This window comes from Phocoena phocoena, chromosome 19 (genome assembly GCF_963924675.1).
Source record: "Phocoena phocoena chromosome 19, mPhoPho1.1, whole genome shotgun sequence".
Lineage (NCBI taxonomy): Eukaryota > Metazoa > Chordata > Mammalia > Artiodactyla > Phocoenidae > Phocoena > Phocoena phocoena.
In genome coordinates this window covers 41,557,699-41,574,287 of record NC_089237.1, presented here as the reverse complement: position 1 = coordinate 41,574,287, position 16,589 = coordinate 41,557,699, and positions in this window count along the sequence as shown.

The following is a 16,589-nucleotide window of genomic DNA, read 5'->3' as shown; positions in this document are numbered from 1 at the left end:
CATGGCACACTGCTTTCCTTCTCCAGTGTTCCGTGATCCATTTTTCTCTTCCACTCACCTGAGCTTGTCATCAAACATTACCTTATATTGTTATTAAGTTTTTCATCTATCTATGTATCATCTCCCTGGGATAACTGTAGGCTTCTTGAGCATGGGACCATGTCCTGAACTTCTCCATATCCCCCTTGACACACACCAAGGAGCTTGGTGTAGTGCCTTGCACATGTACATATGAAATGCACAATGGTTCAATGGAATAGAATGGGTTTTAAGTGGTCTCCAATTTATAGATACATTGGTTGATCTTAGAAAATTCTTTTGGAACCTAGACTGCATTTTCTCAGTGAAAATCTATTATAAATGGCTTTCTAAGGCAGCTGCACCTCTTCAGTCCTGTGTTTCTATTAGGACCATCTTCTATTTCAAAACCTACCAGGAAATCTAGAAGCCCCCAAAGACCTGGCTGGACTTCTACACTATGGCTGACTGTGAGATGCGTTAAGCCAGACCTAAGGACCTTGCTCACGTTTGCTTCAGCTTCCAACAACCCACCCTGGCCAAGAGAGAGGGTAAGACAGCTTGATCACCTCCTGCATGAGTACGTCTGCCATGAGAAAGCCACCCCAATCTCTGTCACAGGCAGAGATGAGTTGCAGTCTGACTACCATTAGCAGCTCTCGTTCTTCAGAAGACACCTCTCTGAATCTCAGTGTCCTCGTTTGTGGAATAAGAGCTCTGGTTTAGATACTTTCCAAGGTAGGACCATCCTTTGCTTGGGTCATTTGTGTGGGTGGGTCAGTGGCTAAGTGGGTGATTGCGTAGAGTGTGGTACATTCCTAAAATGTTTGCATTGGTATGTTTTAGTATACAACAAAACTGAGTTTCAAAAAGAAAAGGAAGAAATCTCAAATTCTGTGCAATTTAGAGCAACCAGGGACCACACTCATTGGAAACGATTATTGGAAGATGGAGGTAGGTATATCCCCTGGGTTGTTAGGGCAGAAGCAGTTGTACAGTGGGTAGGATCTATGGTGGGATGCAGCTGTGGTTTTCACATGGGCAAAGCAAGGAGACTCCTGTGTTAATCAGTGTCTTGTACAGGAGCCCAATGTGTAAAACATATACACAACATATGCAAAGGGTAGTTTATCAATTTAAAGTGCAAATTAGTATAAAATCAGGCATTGAGACCAATGAGGCTCTTTTGCTGAACCCAAATCTGTCCAGTGGGGCTGTAGGAAAATATTAACTATTGGTGTATAAAGAATATATGGAAGCCTGTTTTTTCCAGTCTTCTTGCAACTTTTCTGTAAGTTTGAAATTATTTCGAAATATAAAGTTAAAAATCAAATAATCTAAAACTTCTAAAATTTTAAAAGGTTTATTTTTAAGAATCACATTGTAATAATTTTTTTCCTATTTTGGAAGAAAATCTGAAAAAGAATACACACACACACATCTGAATCACTTTGCTGTACACCTGAAACTAATACATTACAAATCTACTATACTTAAAAGGAAAAAAAAAAAAGAGAGAGAGAGAAAGCAATCATGTAACACTTAGAAATGAAAGTCACATCGGAAGTTTGCAGACATTCCAGAACTGGAAAACCAGCACACACCTTGAAAGCTCTGGTACAGACTATCTATTCACTCTGGTTGTCATACATATGCTAGGAGATTATAAACACTAAAACCAAAAATAATTCTAAAACCAAACATAATTTCAACAATTTCTAGTTTAAATATGTTTTTATAATTTAGATGAAAGAATTTCATGTTTACCTTAGTTGTCAAATATGTCCCAGAGAGAGTACAACCTGTTCCATGCCTGAAATTCTCTTCCCTCTTGTCCTGCCTCTCATCCCTGTGGCCTAGCTAATTTCTGCTCATCCCTCTGCTCTTAGCCTCAACATCACTTCCTCCAGGAAGGCTTCCATGATCTCCTAAGTCAGGGTTGGCTAAGTCCCTGCTCTGTGCCCCCACAGCACCCTGGAAGTGTCATCCTCGTTACAGGCTGAATGCACTTTAACAAACCTATTGTCCATCTATCACATTAGAGTGTCAGGGCCATGAGTACTGGAAGCTGTGTCTGTCCTGTTCTTGGATGTAGCTCTGGCCCCTAGTAGCACAGGGCTTAGCGTGTGAAACTCTTAATAGACGCTTGCTTGATGAAGGAATAGGGAATGATCTGTGACTCTATGGGTTATGTAATGTGAGTTTGTAAATCCACCCTTGTTGGTAGATTTTCTGCATTAAAAGCCGTTCATTGTGCAGCGTTTATCTCATTCTCATCTCCTGCCCCTGCAGGCAGGTCTCAGGGCTGTGTTCACTTCTCTCTTGGGGCCAGGCCTGCATGCTACATGTTCACACTGAACAAAAGCTGTTGTCCGAAAAAACCCGTCTGCTGTTGACTCCAGCTGCAGAGGATCTGTGCTGGGTTCTCCCTAAAAAATCAACTCTGAATTTTCCACAGCAAATATTTGCTCCCATTCTTCTACTTTCCCAGAATGTTTCTGGGCTGCCCCATCCTCCCTCTCTTTACCAGGTGCGTTGTATCTGGGAAGATGGCTCAGCATAAGTCCCACAAGACAGAAGCAGGAAGGCCAGGAAGGACATAGTCACAAAGCATATTCAAAGGGCATTTTATAAATTTATTGTATAAGCCCCAATTATTCTAGAGCAGAAGTAGAAAGGCGAATTTATGTTGCAAAATAACTTCATAATGCACTCACAACCATATGGAAATGATATGGAACCCTCTGCCTTAGATATTATCCAAAACATACATCCTCCTCTTTCATGCCTAAGGTTGGATTTGAACTAAGAATGATACATCAAAGACAGCGTATATGTTCTCTATGGTTTCTGAAGCCTACACTTTTTAGAGTAAAAACAGACCCAACAGTTGTCTCCCTGGTGTCACTGATGACTTACCCACCTGTGGACCCCTCCCCCCACCCACCCCCAACTCCTTCACCCCTGCCTTTCACTCTTTAGACATCTCACAGCACAAAGGAAAGGGAATTTTCATAGCAGAGGTCACTGTCATAAACTAGCCTGAAAGCCCAGAAAGTGACTTAAGAAGCTCACCTTCTCACCTCTAGCTATTAAAGACAAAGGGACGGTGGACCAATTGCTCAAGACCTGGCTCCGGGTTCTAGGAATTTCTTGCCCGCTGTGCCTGTGGTTCAGCTGTGCTTACCTGTGACGATGCTGAGTTGGGGACAAGGATCTTCCCTTAGCTCTTTGAAATGGCTGATACTACAGACAGAGCTACTTTTTTTTTTTTTTTTTTTGCGGTACGCGGGCCTCTCACTGTTGTGGCCTCTCCCGTTGCGGAGCACGGGCTCCGGACGCGCAGGCTCAGCGGCCATGGCTCACGGGCCCAGCCGCTCCGTGGCATGTGGGATCCTCCCGGACCAGGGCACGAACCCGTGTCCCCTGCATCGGCAGGCGGACGCTCAACCACTGCGCCACCAGAGAAGCCCGACAGAGCTACTTTTAACATAATCAACCTAAGCGCAGAGGAAGCTGGGAGATAGCAGCTGAGGAAGGGGAGGAGGGGGAGGAGAAAGAAGAGAAGGAAAGGGGCTGCAGATGCCAGGGTCTCAGGGCAGCAGGTGGATAGTAACAAGACACTGGTTTCCAATTTTTAGGTTTCATTTTCCCTTGATGAAAACACGGGAACTTTCTCTCCCAGGACAAATGTCTTAAGCACACATGCAAAACAGTTTGCACGTGGACTCCCCTGATCCAGGCCCAGAATAACCTGTCTGTGGATCCCAAGTTAAGAACCCCTGGGCGGAAACTAACACACCATCGTAAAGCAACTATACTCCAATAAAGATGTTAAAAAAAAAAAAGAACCCCTGGGAATTCCCTGGTGGACCAGTGGTTAGGACTTGGTGCTTTCACTGCTGTGGCCCAGATTTGATCCCTGGTCTGGGAATTAAGATCCCGCAAGCTGCGAGGTGCAGCCAAAAAATACATTAAAATAAAAGAACCCCTGAGCTAAGAGGGGGATCACACCACAGGTCCTAATCATTGGGGAATGGAGAAGAACTTAAGCAAGCCATCCCTGTCAGTATCCCCTGAGTCACCAGAAAAGGGCTGTCCCAAGAGCACGTCCCCCGGAGTTGGCACTGGAGCCACATTGTTTAAGGCCTCAGGAAAGACAGGGTCAGATGGTAGAGGAACAGTGCTTATCACACTGAGTTGGAGCTGGCTGTCCAGGCAAGTGCCTCGACTCGCTAGGACAGAGGCCACGCCCTACTCATCCTTTTATCTCCAGCCCTCCGTCTGTGCCTGATGCCCCTTAGATATTTCTTGAATCGAGTAGGTGAGTTAATTTATTTGTAAATGGGGGTGTGTAGAGGTAGGGTTATATTTCAGGGAACATGTGGCATTTCTCTGTGCCCTATGCCAGAAAATCAATAACTCAAGCTATTCTGGCCATTGGAAGGGGTCCTAGAGCTAGAAAATTTGGGAGTGTGATAGGATCCCATGAGAGGGAAAACACATCCACAATCAGTTCATGGATTGAATCTTGCATCTTAAGGCAGGATGTTTCAGATTTTAAGGTGTATAAGAATCACTTGGGATCTTGCTAGAAATGCAGTCTCAGGTCCCACCTGAGTAGATCTTAACTCACTGAATTGCAATCTGCATTTTAACAGGATCCCCTAGTGATACTGCTGCAGCCAGATTGTAGACCAGACCTTGAGTAGCAGGATTCTAAGGAATCCTAATGGCCATGTAATCAAACATATGTACCCCTTTACAGATGGGGAAAGTGAGCCCCAGGAAGAGCTTCTGACTTTGACTAGGTTGGTAGAGCTGAGACCAGACCTTACAACTTCCGACCTGGGTAGTGGATTGCTTCCACTATCCAACATGAATACTCACTTGTAAGACAGTGTGTGTGTGTGTGTGTGTGTGTGTGTGTGTGTGTGTGTGTAGTAAAGAAAAGGGAGAGCGGCACCCTAGATCTCCCCTGGGTAACCCCAGGACCTCCCTACCCCATTTCTAAGTGGGAAGCTGATGTCCTCCTTTTCCCCATTCCCCTTGTTCTCTTCTAAAAGCTTGGAGTAGAGGCTAGAGAAAATATTGCTGGGGTCAGGAAAAGTCCAATTCCTTTCTTCCCTCCACCTGACAGAATAGCAAGTGGTTAGTACAGATAACATCCACCATTAATATTTGATTAGTATCCAGAGAACTGACATTGCAGGAAGAGTGTGACATCATACTCAGGGTGACACCTTCTAATCTGCCTCCCAGACCCCATCTCCTCCTGCCGTTCATGAGAAGTTTCTCAACTGGTGAGCTGCAGCTGTATTCATCTCCTAGAGTTAAGATCATGAAATAAGATGATGTTAAAACACACAGTGTGACCCTCTGACTTTATCCAGTCAACTGGATTCATTCTTCAGACTACCTAGAGGTAGAATATGATGAGCAGTACTTCTATCCAAATTCTGACAACCTGAACTCTAAAGAAATGACACAGGGAAAATTTTTAATGATTTAAAAGTAGAATGCACAAAACTTAGGAGACCTCAGAGGCCACGTGATCAAGTATCCCACCCAATGCCTGAATCCCCTCCACTATATGCTATTGAATACAATGCCCGGATCCACCAGGCGTTTGACTCATTAGGCCTCCTCCATGCCATGCCGATGTCTCCACACAAAAGCGGGCTCGACACCCTTTCGCTCCATCTTACTCCTGAATCACTGCTCAAACTCACTCCGTGCCCTGTACGTCAGCCAGCTCCCAACACTCCCATCCTCTGCTCCTGTTTCTCATAATATGTATGAACCTGGTTTGCCCTTTGCATCTGCTGTTCCACCAAGAGAGGACCAGATTGAAGTGAATTGGAACCAAGGAGAGGAGCTGGGGTCATAGCCAGTCAAGGAAGGGCCTCCTGTTTTTCTTGAGCTGACCTGCCTTTTAGAGTTTCTATCCATAGAACCCTAACACTATTTTCTCTGATCTCTTTGAGCTCTGTCTTCTCAACGTTAAGTTCTGTGTCTGACTGCTATCTATTTAGCCCTTCTGTACAGAATAGCCCTTCAGTTCAGAGTAGCATTTTTCCCATCCTCAAGAGGCGGAGGTAGTTACAGTGGTACCCAAACTTTAGATACCTGTACCGGTGGTGTAGGTTAGGGGTTGGGGGGGTCTTCATTTTAATGAGCAGCCCAAGGGATTCTGCTGCCAGTGGGCAGGGGGCCTAATTTAGAGAAATATTGATGGGAATTTTGATGTCAGACATATTGCAGCTCAATTCCTAGTTCTGCAACTTACTACCTGTGTGACCTTGAACATCTTACGTCATCTTGATAAGCCTCGGTTTCCTCATCTTTGTCAAAGAGATGATAAAACCCATCTCTGAGTGTTAAAACCATGAAATGAGGTGACGTCTATAAGGTGCTTCGTATCAGTCAAGGCAGGTAGAAAGCACTCAATGAATATGAGCTGGCATGCCTATTAGCGTAATTTCTTCTTTTATCTTCAGGATAGGGAAATTATTAGCAGGTAATCATTGATCTCATGTCCTTTTCAGCAGACTGAGATTTCTAATAGATGTTGGTACGTCTTCTGATCACATTTTCCTCTGAGTCTTGTGATTCGTATTGGTAATTTATTACCATTTCCATGCATAACCATGGACCTTACACTTAGTAGGGGATCAAAAATCGCCAAATATTTTGCATCGAGAGAATGCCATCTGGCTAGGCCTTCTGTGCTACATTCCCATGGCAACACCACATCTCTTCTTCTCACGCTTCCCCCAAATGCTCTCCAGCATCTTGACATTATGGCACTGATTCAGTTCCCTCCTGGCCCGACCCTTCCCACTGCCCGGTTCCAGTGAACAGCGCCATCCCACAATGCCTTGATGATACCTGCCCGTTTTCATTTACTTCTTTGCATTAAAACGTCCAATTCACTTCATCATACAATATATGCTCTAGGCATAGATTATGTTTTAAACAGAGAAATAATGAGAGGAAGCTGGTGAAATGGGCGGAGGAGTTGGAGTGGTGGGCGGGATGCGGCTTTGACAACCAGGTAAGAGGGAATCACCTTTTCCTTTCACAGAAGGGTTCAGTTTAGCTTCCGTGGTGGTGATCAAATGATTAATTCAGAAGAATTGAGCCTACACTATGGATAAGTTACATTCCAAGTGCTCCATCAATGAATGATACACATAGCGACTGCACAGAGCACACACGGGTAATTATAAGGGTCATGGGGCTCTGGTGTTCAGGTCTGGAAGGCGATAGAGTGTGGGGTTAGAAGCAAAGGCTCAGGGGCTGATTCTGACACTTATGCACTGATGTGACATTAGGCAAGTCACGTCAGCCCTCTGAGACTGTTTACTCTTCTGTAAAGTTCAAGTACATACATCTTACCTCGTAATATTGCTATGATAATTAAGTGAGATAAAGTATGTTGAGCACCTAGCATGGCGTCCAAGACATAGTTAGGGCTCAATAAATGTAGGTTGATGGTACTTCCTTATTCACCAGTCCCTCCACTGGGACTTCGATACGGCTCATAACCAGGTGGGAGAGGAAAGAGTGTTCCATTCTGGTCCTTTTTATCTTTTGAACCCTGGTTCTCTGGTGTCCTCTTATCTGTTGGTTCGTGTCGGGCTGGTCACGTCCTTGTAGCTGAGCTGATATACTAATTGCAGGGAGTTCACGGCCTCTCTATCTACAGTTTCTCAACCTTCAGTCTTGAAGGTACAGTGACTTGCTGGCTTTCCCATCCAAGCTTTGTCTCCTGAGTTCCTAATTGCATTTGAATAACCAGGCACACACTTGCCTTTCAAGAGAGACATTTCTCTCTCAAGGCAGATAGAAATACATGGGGCCTAAGCACCACATCTGTGAGGAGCTTCTCCAACCCCAGCCCCGAATCTGGGGTCGTTGCTTTAGGAAGGTCTTATAGACCCGTGAATCCCAAATCTGGCTGGTCATTAGATTCACCTGGGATGCTTTCGGAAAATACAGCTTCCAGGATCCCACTTCTGGTCCTTTTGAATTGAAATTTTCATGGCTAAGAACGATTGTCATAAGAACACCTGGAGTTAGGCACATACAAAGAATAACTTCTGAAATGAACATTGCCTGGTAAACGGATGGCTGTTACATCAGATGGATGCTCCCTTTCACCTGGGATAAGAGCCAAAGAACACGTGCGTTTCCCACCTCACGCTCCTTCGGGAGGGTAACACAAGCTGGCTTTAGACCCTATGTCTAATGTCTCTTGAGGACTCTGAGAGCCTTCATTTCTTGCAAGTGCAGTCACTAATGACTGATTTTCTTAGGAAAGAGTGTCTTCCAGCACTCCCTATAAAACCTCTTCAGCGCTGCCCTTGCCTACGGCCAGTGCTCTGAGCTAGAATTGTAAAGACAAGTCTTCCACATGCACTTCATTGGCTTACATGGCCTACGGTTCCCTAAGAAGACGCCCACAATTTATATCCCAGCCAAAGAGAAGGATGGGTGGGCCAGCTCCACCTCTGGGAAGAAGAGGAGGAAGAAGAAGGAGGCATATTTTAGTTACGTGGGGAAAGTCCTAAAGCAAGTGAGTTGGGACTCTCTTTATGCAAACTGAGAATGGCCAATCATGTTAGTGGCCCTGGGTGTGACCTTGACTTCAACTTCTGGTGCAGGAGTCCTTCCTCACACGTTGAGTTCCTGAAAAGTTGGTTGCAAAACAGCTGCTATAAACTGGATCTGTGAATGGCTGCTATCTTCTCCTACTTGCCTTTCTTTCTGTTGGCAGCAACTCTGAACACCTGAGCCCTTGGTGTCTCCCTTTCTTGTATCTGTTGACAGCTAATCTGTTAAGTGATTCTTAATTGCCCTCCCCTTTTCCTGCAGAGAGGGGATTCACCACCTCATCTATTCTGTCGCTTTGAAGAGTTGCAAATAGCAGGTTTTCATTAAATGGTCATCTATATTATACTTAGAAATTTCTTTCAGTAGGTAGGCACTTGTTCCTTTTTCCTGCCCACCCAACACCTCACCCCACGGCATACAAATTGTAGAAAACAAAATCAGGAAAGTCTTCCCCTTCAAGAGAAGCTATGGGGAAGACAGGAAGGAGATTCTCTGAAAGATGTGTCAAGCCTTGATTTGGAATATTCTTTTTTTTTTAATTTTTATTTTATATTGGAGTATAGTCGATTTACAGTGTTGTGTTAGTATCAGGTGTACAGCAAAGTGATTCAGTTATACATATACATGTATCTATTCTTTTTCAGAGTGTTGAGCAGGGTTCCCTGTGCTCTACAGCAGGTCCGTGTTGATTATCTATTTTATATCCAAGAGTGTGCATATGTTAATGGGATTTTATTTCTTCGTGCCCATGAAAGCAAGGTTGAGCGCTCATGTCTGTAATTGTACCGAAGCCCCCTGCATTCCAGTAGTATCGTTTGGAATCTGTTGTTTATTCTGGGAGAAGAAGGGAAAATGGGATTAAGGAATGATAGGAGAAGGAGAGAAGGTGTGTGATTCAGAACAGGGTTCTCAACCACAGCACCGTCGACAACGGGGTCTGGGTAGTTCTTTGTGTGGGAGGCTGTCCTGTGCATTGTGGGGTGTTGACCAGAATCCCTGGCCTCTGCCCACTAAACGCCAGTAGCACCCTCCCTCCCAGCGTGACCACCAAAAGTGTCCACAAATAATGCCCAGTGTCCCCCGGAGGGCAAAATCAGCCCCCAGTTGTGAGCTCCTGCAGGAGATTCTGCATTTGGCTGGAAAGGCCTTCGGTGCGAGTACTTGGACCAAGAATTCTTCTGAGCATTAGTTTTTCCTTGGCCTGTCCTTAACCTTGTGGGTCTAGCAGGCCACCCTGCTTCTTCAAGCCTCCAAAGGGTCAGGTCCGTGACCTTGGGTCAGCCTTTCAGGGTGCTGCGAGGATAAAACCAGAGGTCGGTTGGATAAACGTATTGAGTGCCTAAGTGCCAGCCAGACCTGCTGTGGGAGCTCAGATGAAAATGATGAGGGCTCTGTTGTAGAGGGGCTCACGGTCCTGCTGTGTGTGTGTGTGTGTGTGTGTGTGTGTGTGTGTGTGTGTGTGTGTTGGGGGGCGCATTGAGCAAATACCTGTAAATTATGAAAACCACGAGGAATGTTTAGAATCCCACCTCAAACCTTTCCTTTCAAGAAACTGAGGCCCAGTGTGAGTCTATGACTCGCTAACGTGATGTCTCGTGTCTAGTTAGGATTAGAGCCCAGGAGGGGTGATTCTCAGGGCAGCGCTCTTTGGACTGTTTCTGCTGCCTCTCTAACTTCAGACAAGGACACTAATGACATAGGCAGTGTGTGACACAGGCTCTGAGAACAAAAAACGCTCTGGTCCTCAGTGGGGTGATTGTGTGGAATGCAGATAAGCCAGAGGTGGCACTTGGGGAAGAGCCTTAAAGGATGGATGGGGTTTGAAAGGTGGAGCTGGGTGCAGGCATGGGAGGTAGAGGTGACAGATACACAGTGGCATGGGGACCGGAAAACATAGGGACACACCTGAGGAAGAGCATGTATTCCCAGCTTGGCTGGAGATCCTGTTGGCACAAGGAGGTAAGGCGGGAATTAGAAAGCGTTAAATGCTCACTAATATGAATATAGAGTGTGAAAGTATACTGGAAGCTAAAACTATATTTTCCATCTTCAGAAGGTGCCGGATGTTAACTCTGCTTCTATTAGGAAAAACCAAGGCGCAAAAGTTGAAGTGACCAGAGTTAGTTTTTATTATCCAAAGGTTATCTTTCTCACATACCTACAAATTCCCTTCCCTGCCTCTTCCTCAGAGAGAGCTGACAGGTACAGTGGCCTAGTTTCCTTCATCACATCTCTACTGTTGTCCCTTTGGGTGGGTCGTACGTTTCCACGGACACACGAATCCACAGAAGCCATGGGTACTCGGGTACTGGGTTGGACCATACGTTCTTGACTATGGGAGCCTTCACTTCTCTGTCTCACCCTTATGCTGTTTCTGTCCCAGACCCACCCAGGCTTCAGTGGGTGCTCCTGGATCTTGGATGCACTGGGAGCTCTGGAGGGTTGGTGGCTGGAACGGGTTAGCCTGGAAGCGGTTAGACTGTCCCTCTACAACCACAGAAGAACCGTCACCAGCAGAGAGATCCTTGAGGCAGTCAAGCAGAGATGCTCTCGGAAGAGCTTGGGAATAAATGAAGTGAATCTGAATGGCCCTGTTGTTGAAATGATTACACTTGTCAAACAAAATTGGGTCCGTTGGAGGACTGAGCTGGAAGATGAAGTAACTGAGAAGAACCCGTTGCAGTGGTGGTCTCGGTGTGACACACCTTGTCTCTCTGGGTTTTGCATTTTTAGCCTCTGACTTAATTTGTGAAAATAGATAAATAAATAAAGGAAAGGCACTTTCTCTTGTGTGTGATGCTTGCTTATGGTTTTTAACATTTTTTCTTAAGCACGCATCTGCCCTGTTTTGAGCTTACCTATTGTATTTTTGGACACAATTCAACATGTTACACTGTGGACTTACCGTCGCTCCCCCCACTCCAGCCCCCAAGGTAGGGGATGCTGCACTGATATGAACTGAGGATTTTTTTTCTTAATTTAAGCACCCCTACCTTGACTTACGGAAACTAAAAAATAAAGGGAAAAGGGGTCTGTTTGCTCTTTGAGTATAAGACCCATGACGTTGTTTATCTATATAGCACCTAGCATAATAGCATGTATGTAATAAGTGTCAGTCAAATGTAAAAGCTGGTCCCAACCATGGAAAAACCAATTATAATAGTAGTATAAAAATACAATAATTTAGGAGCAGAAAGAATAAATGGGCTGATAGATTTTATTTATTTTTATTTTATTTTTTATTTTATTTTTTTACATCTTTATTGGAGTATAATTGCTTTACGATGGTGTGTTAGTTTCTGCTTTATAACAAAGTGAATCAGTTATACATATACATATGTTCCCATATCTCTTCCCTCTTGCGTCTGGGCTGATATATTTTAGACATTGTGGCCTGGGTATGTGACATGAAGGCAAAGAAGGGGGGAAGGATTTGGGGCTGAGGGAACGGCATAAGCAAAGGTCCTGAGGCCGGCAGGAAAGCTTTCAGCCTGTTAGAGAAACTAAATGAAAGTCAGGGCAGCTGGGTTCTAGCAAGCAAGAAAGAAGTACATTAGGAGATGAGGTTGGAGAAGAAGCCTGGGGCCGAGTCATGCAGGGTTGGTTTGTTATTCCAAGGGCAGTGTGAAGCTGCTGAAGGATTTTAACTAGGGAATTGACATCTTGTTTAGGTTTTTGTTGGTTTTAGTTGCGGTTTACCACACAGTAAGGTGTATAAATCTTAAGCATACCTCAAAGTTTTACATATATATGTTTATATATACTCAGAATAAGACACAGCACATTTCCTTCACTGTTGCTGCCGTGTCAAGAATAGATTCAGGAGAATGTGGAAATGGGAAGATTTGTTCAAAATGTTTTGCATGAGTTTAGTGGAGGGATGATGGTGGTGGGTAGCAGTGAAAAGAAGTGAGGAGATTTGAAATAGAATTTGAGATCAAATCAATAGAATTTGTGAATGGAATGGATATGAGAAGTGAAGGAAAAAGTGATGGTTTCAAGTTTAGGGCTTGAGCAGTGTGGTGGACAGTGGGGCTGGTTATAGAAATGAACACGACTCTAGGAAGGAGGACAGGTGTTTTGGGAGAGGTGTAAATTGAGATTTGCATTCCGGACAGGTTAAGTCTTAAATACCTGTGAAACATGCAAATGGAGATGTCAAATAGGTAGGAAGGACCAAAGATACAAATTTGGGAATCAGCATAAAATAGCAACATATACATCAGCAGGAATGGGTGTGATTACCTAGGAAGATGGGATAAAAAGGAAAAGAGAAGACAATTCAGACCAAGACCAAAGAAATTCTAATATTTAGATTCAGGTAGTGGAGAACAGACAAAGGAAACAAAGGGCGGGAAATGTGAGAAATCAGGAGAGGGTAGTGTCATGGAAGCCAGGAGAGGAGAAAGGGGTCCAGTCCACTGTGCACAATCCTGGGGAGAGTGTTAAAATGAGATGCTTGTGTCTGTTGCACTTGGTGACAAGGGGATCATGGTGCATTGAGAAATCTGCCCACTGGAGCAGGGAGGGTACCAGCCAGATTTGAGCAGGTTGAAGAGTGAATGGGAGCTAGTCAGTGGAGACAGCTTTTCTGATGGTGTTGAGACAAAGGGAGAAATTTAGCACTGAAAGGGAACAGAGACTTGGGCTGGTAGTTGGAGAGTCACTGGGTACAGAGATTTTGAAGATGATAGGTACTAGAACGCCATTGTTTGCTCATGGGAATTCTCCAGCGTAGAGGGAGATTCAGAAGAATGTAGAAACAGGCAAAGGACCAAGGACCTTGAGAAGGTGATGGTGGGGATGGGATTCAGAGTAGAAATGAAAGAGGAGAAAATGTGTACAAACATGGGAAGTTTAGAGATTTGGTATGAAAAAATGAGGAAATTAGTACTTTTTTTTTTTTGAGTGAAACAAATGAAAGTGGAGGAGGGACATATCTTGCAGATAAGATATGAAGTTGTCTAAGGGACTAAGAGTGTGAAGCTTGGACATCTATGGACAAATGACTGCCCAGGACTAAGCACCTGCTTAAGGTCTGTGGTCATGAATTGAAAGCAAAGCCAGTCTTGCCGTGTAAACATTCTGCACCGCATGTATCTGCTCCAGTGCCTGGCTGCAGAATGCAGAGTGTGGGTTCTGCAGAGTGAACTAGGGAGAGAGGAGCGAGGGAGCTACTGCATGATGCACCGTCCAATCCAGGCCAGCCAGGATGTGGCGGGGAGGAGTGGGAAGAAAGGGGCAAGAACCTCATGGGATTCACAGAAGGCACGGAAGATGTCAGGCCTGTAAATTGAATCTCAGAGAAGGAATTGTCTCTCTCCAGCACTGTTTCGTGTTAGCAGGAAGCCCCATGAGGGCTCTTGCCTAAGAAGCAGGGGTGACACCCAGTGACCACTCCTTGAAGTGCACCTTCTTGGTTTTATGTTGTCAGCAGACCCCAAAGCCAGCTTGTATGAAGTGATCAGGGGGCGTTCTGCTCCACTTGGGAGGCACTCAAGCCCTCCCCGATTCTCTCCACAGTTGGACCACTGGCCCTGCGCTCTCTAAGGAGGTAGAGATGCTGCTGCCCAGGTGGGTAACTAGACGTGGACAATCGAGGCATTGAAGGCAACCTGCGGGCTATAAGCCCAGACATGGGCTTCCCTGCTAGGTTTCTGCCGTCCTGGGGATCCAGAACAAGCATCTTAGGATGGCTTTGGGAATGCCTAAACCCTTAGGGTTTAGACAAATGCCCGGTAGTGACACAAACCTCTTCCAGCCCACGGTTGTCCTGGGGAATTGTCAACCCAGCTGACTCAAGAGCTGAGAGGGTCCTAATGTCTCAAACTCCCCCGAGATTCTCCTTCCCCAAGCACTGGGGTGTGACTTAGTCTAGAGGGAAACACAGTTTCTCCCCAAATCCCGTCACCCATCACAGGTACCAGGCTTGACTTCTGGGCTAAGGATTTGGTTGCACCTCAGTTAGGAGCTGTTCTGTACTCTTGGCAAAAACACTTAAAATTGTCAAAACAGTTTTTTTTGGAAAGACCTCTAAAGACAGATTTCACAGCCTTCCTCTCTTGCTCTAGTATTTTATTACCCCTCTTTATTATTTTTAAAACTTATTTTCTATTGAGCTAACATTGGTTTATAACATTGTGTCAGTTTCACACGTACAACATTGTATGTTTATTTCTGTATGCACTGCAGTGTCTCACCATCCATCACCGTACAGCTGATCCTCTCTAACCATTTCATCCTCCCCCCACCCCTGCCTCTTCCCCTCTGATAACCACTACTCTGTTCTCTGTATATATGTGTTTGTTTTGTCTGGTTGGTTTATTTTATCTTTTGTTTATGTTTTTGTTGTTGGTTTTTGTATTCCACATATGAGTGAAATCATACGATATTTGTTTCTCTCTGTCTGACTTACTTCCCTTAACATAATACCCTCTAGGTCCATCCATGTTGTTGCAAACGGCAAGATTTCGTCTTTTTTATGGCTGAGTAGTATTCCATTGTATATATATTCCACATCTTCCTTATCCATTCATCCACTGATGGACACTTAGGTGGTTCTCATATCGTGGCTATTGTAAATAATGCTGCAATGAACATAGGAGTGCTTGTATGTTTTCAAATTAGTTTTTGTATTCCCAGGAAATACAAAGAGGACCAAGGTAGCACACCTAACTCCCTGTGCAGTGACCTAAGTTATCGATACTTTTATTATTCTAATTACCTTTCACTAAGACCTGCTGTTTATCTTTCACTTTAAGAGGTTAACCAATCCGGTTTTAAGTCCAGGCACAAGGGGGTGAAATGAGGATGTGTCGCTGAGGCATGAACCCTGGAGTGGGGCAGGTTGAGGAAGATGGTTTCCAAGGTGGTCAAGAAATTGAAATGGAGGGAGACTGTCTGACTCACCTCTTCCCCATCTCTTATCTCACAGTCGCCAGCTTGATCTTGACTTTGAACTTAGGGGCCACCTGGTGTAGGGGCGAGAGTCTGCACTGAACTTGCAGTCAGGTAGTCACTTGCCCATGTCTGTTTCCACATCCGTACAATAGTGATGGTAATGCCCCCCGCACACAGTTGTGGTAAAAGTCAAGTAATGTACATGAAAGTGTTTCTTATACTGACACAGTATTATTTCCCTTGCTCCACCCCCCGAAACCCCCCACCCCGCCCCCGCTCCATTGCCCACGTGCACATGCCCTAATGTCCCCTGGGGGAAATCTGTATTAATGGTCTCTATGTCCACCGGTCCGGTTGCCTTGACGTAGAGGAAATGCAAATCTGGCCTTTGTTCCCAATGGGGATCCTGGCCCAGCCCTGCCCTCCTCCAGCCTTCTCCTCTCTCGCTGCTTTCTGGTTCTGCTCCCCCGCTGCTGCCAGCCCCAGCCCTTCTGAGAGTTTGCTGGCTTTTGCTCCTGCAAGGCAGACTGGCTTCACTGTGGTCTGTCCACGCCCATAGCTCAGAGGAGGCCTGACGTGCGTGTACACAAACCCCTCCCTGCTGGCCTCTGTCTCTTTGGAAAGCTGTTCACTAGCCCATAAAAGGGCCGGAACACTTCAAACAAGTATTAACTCTGAATCAAATCAGGGATTCAAAACTGCGACTCAAATTCAGATCAACCTTCCTTTCTTTCCAGTGCTTGCTGCCTTATCCTCTCTGAGTGCTTCCCATGGGCTTAACCCTCCTGCCTTAAACCTCCCCCTGGTGGCCACACCCCAGGGGGCTTCCGAGTGCTGGGAATGGGTCTAGAGTTCCTATCCCCACTGCAGAATGACAGTGACAATAGTTAAGCTTTATGTTCATTCCTTCCACAAGTGTTTATTGAGCACCTACTAAATGCCAGGCATTGTTCTAGGAACTGGAGGTCAGCAGAGTAAAGTATAAGACAGTCATGTCCCTGCTCTCGTGGAACTTACATTCTGAAAGGGGAGAAACAATAAACAAATATTTA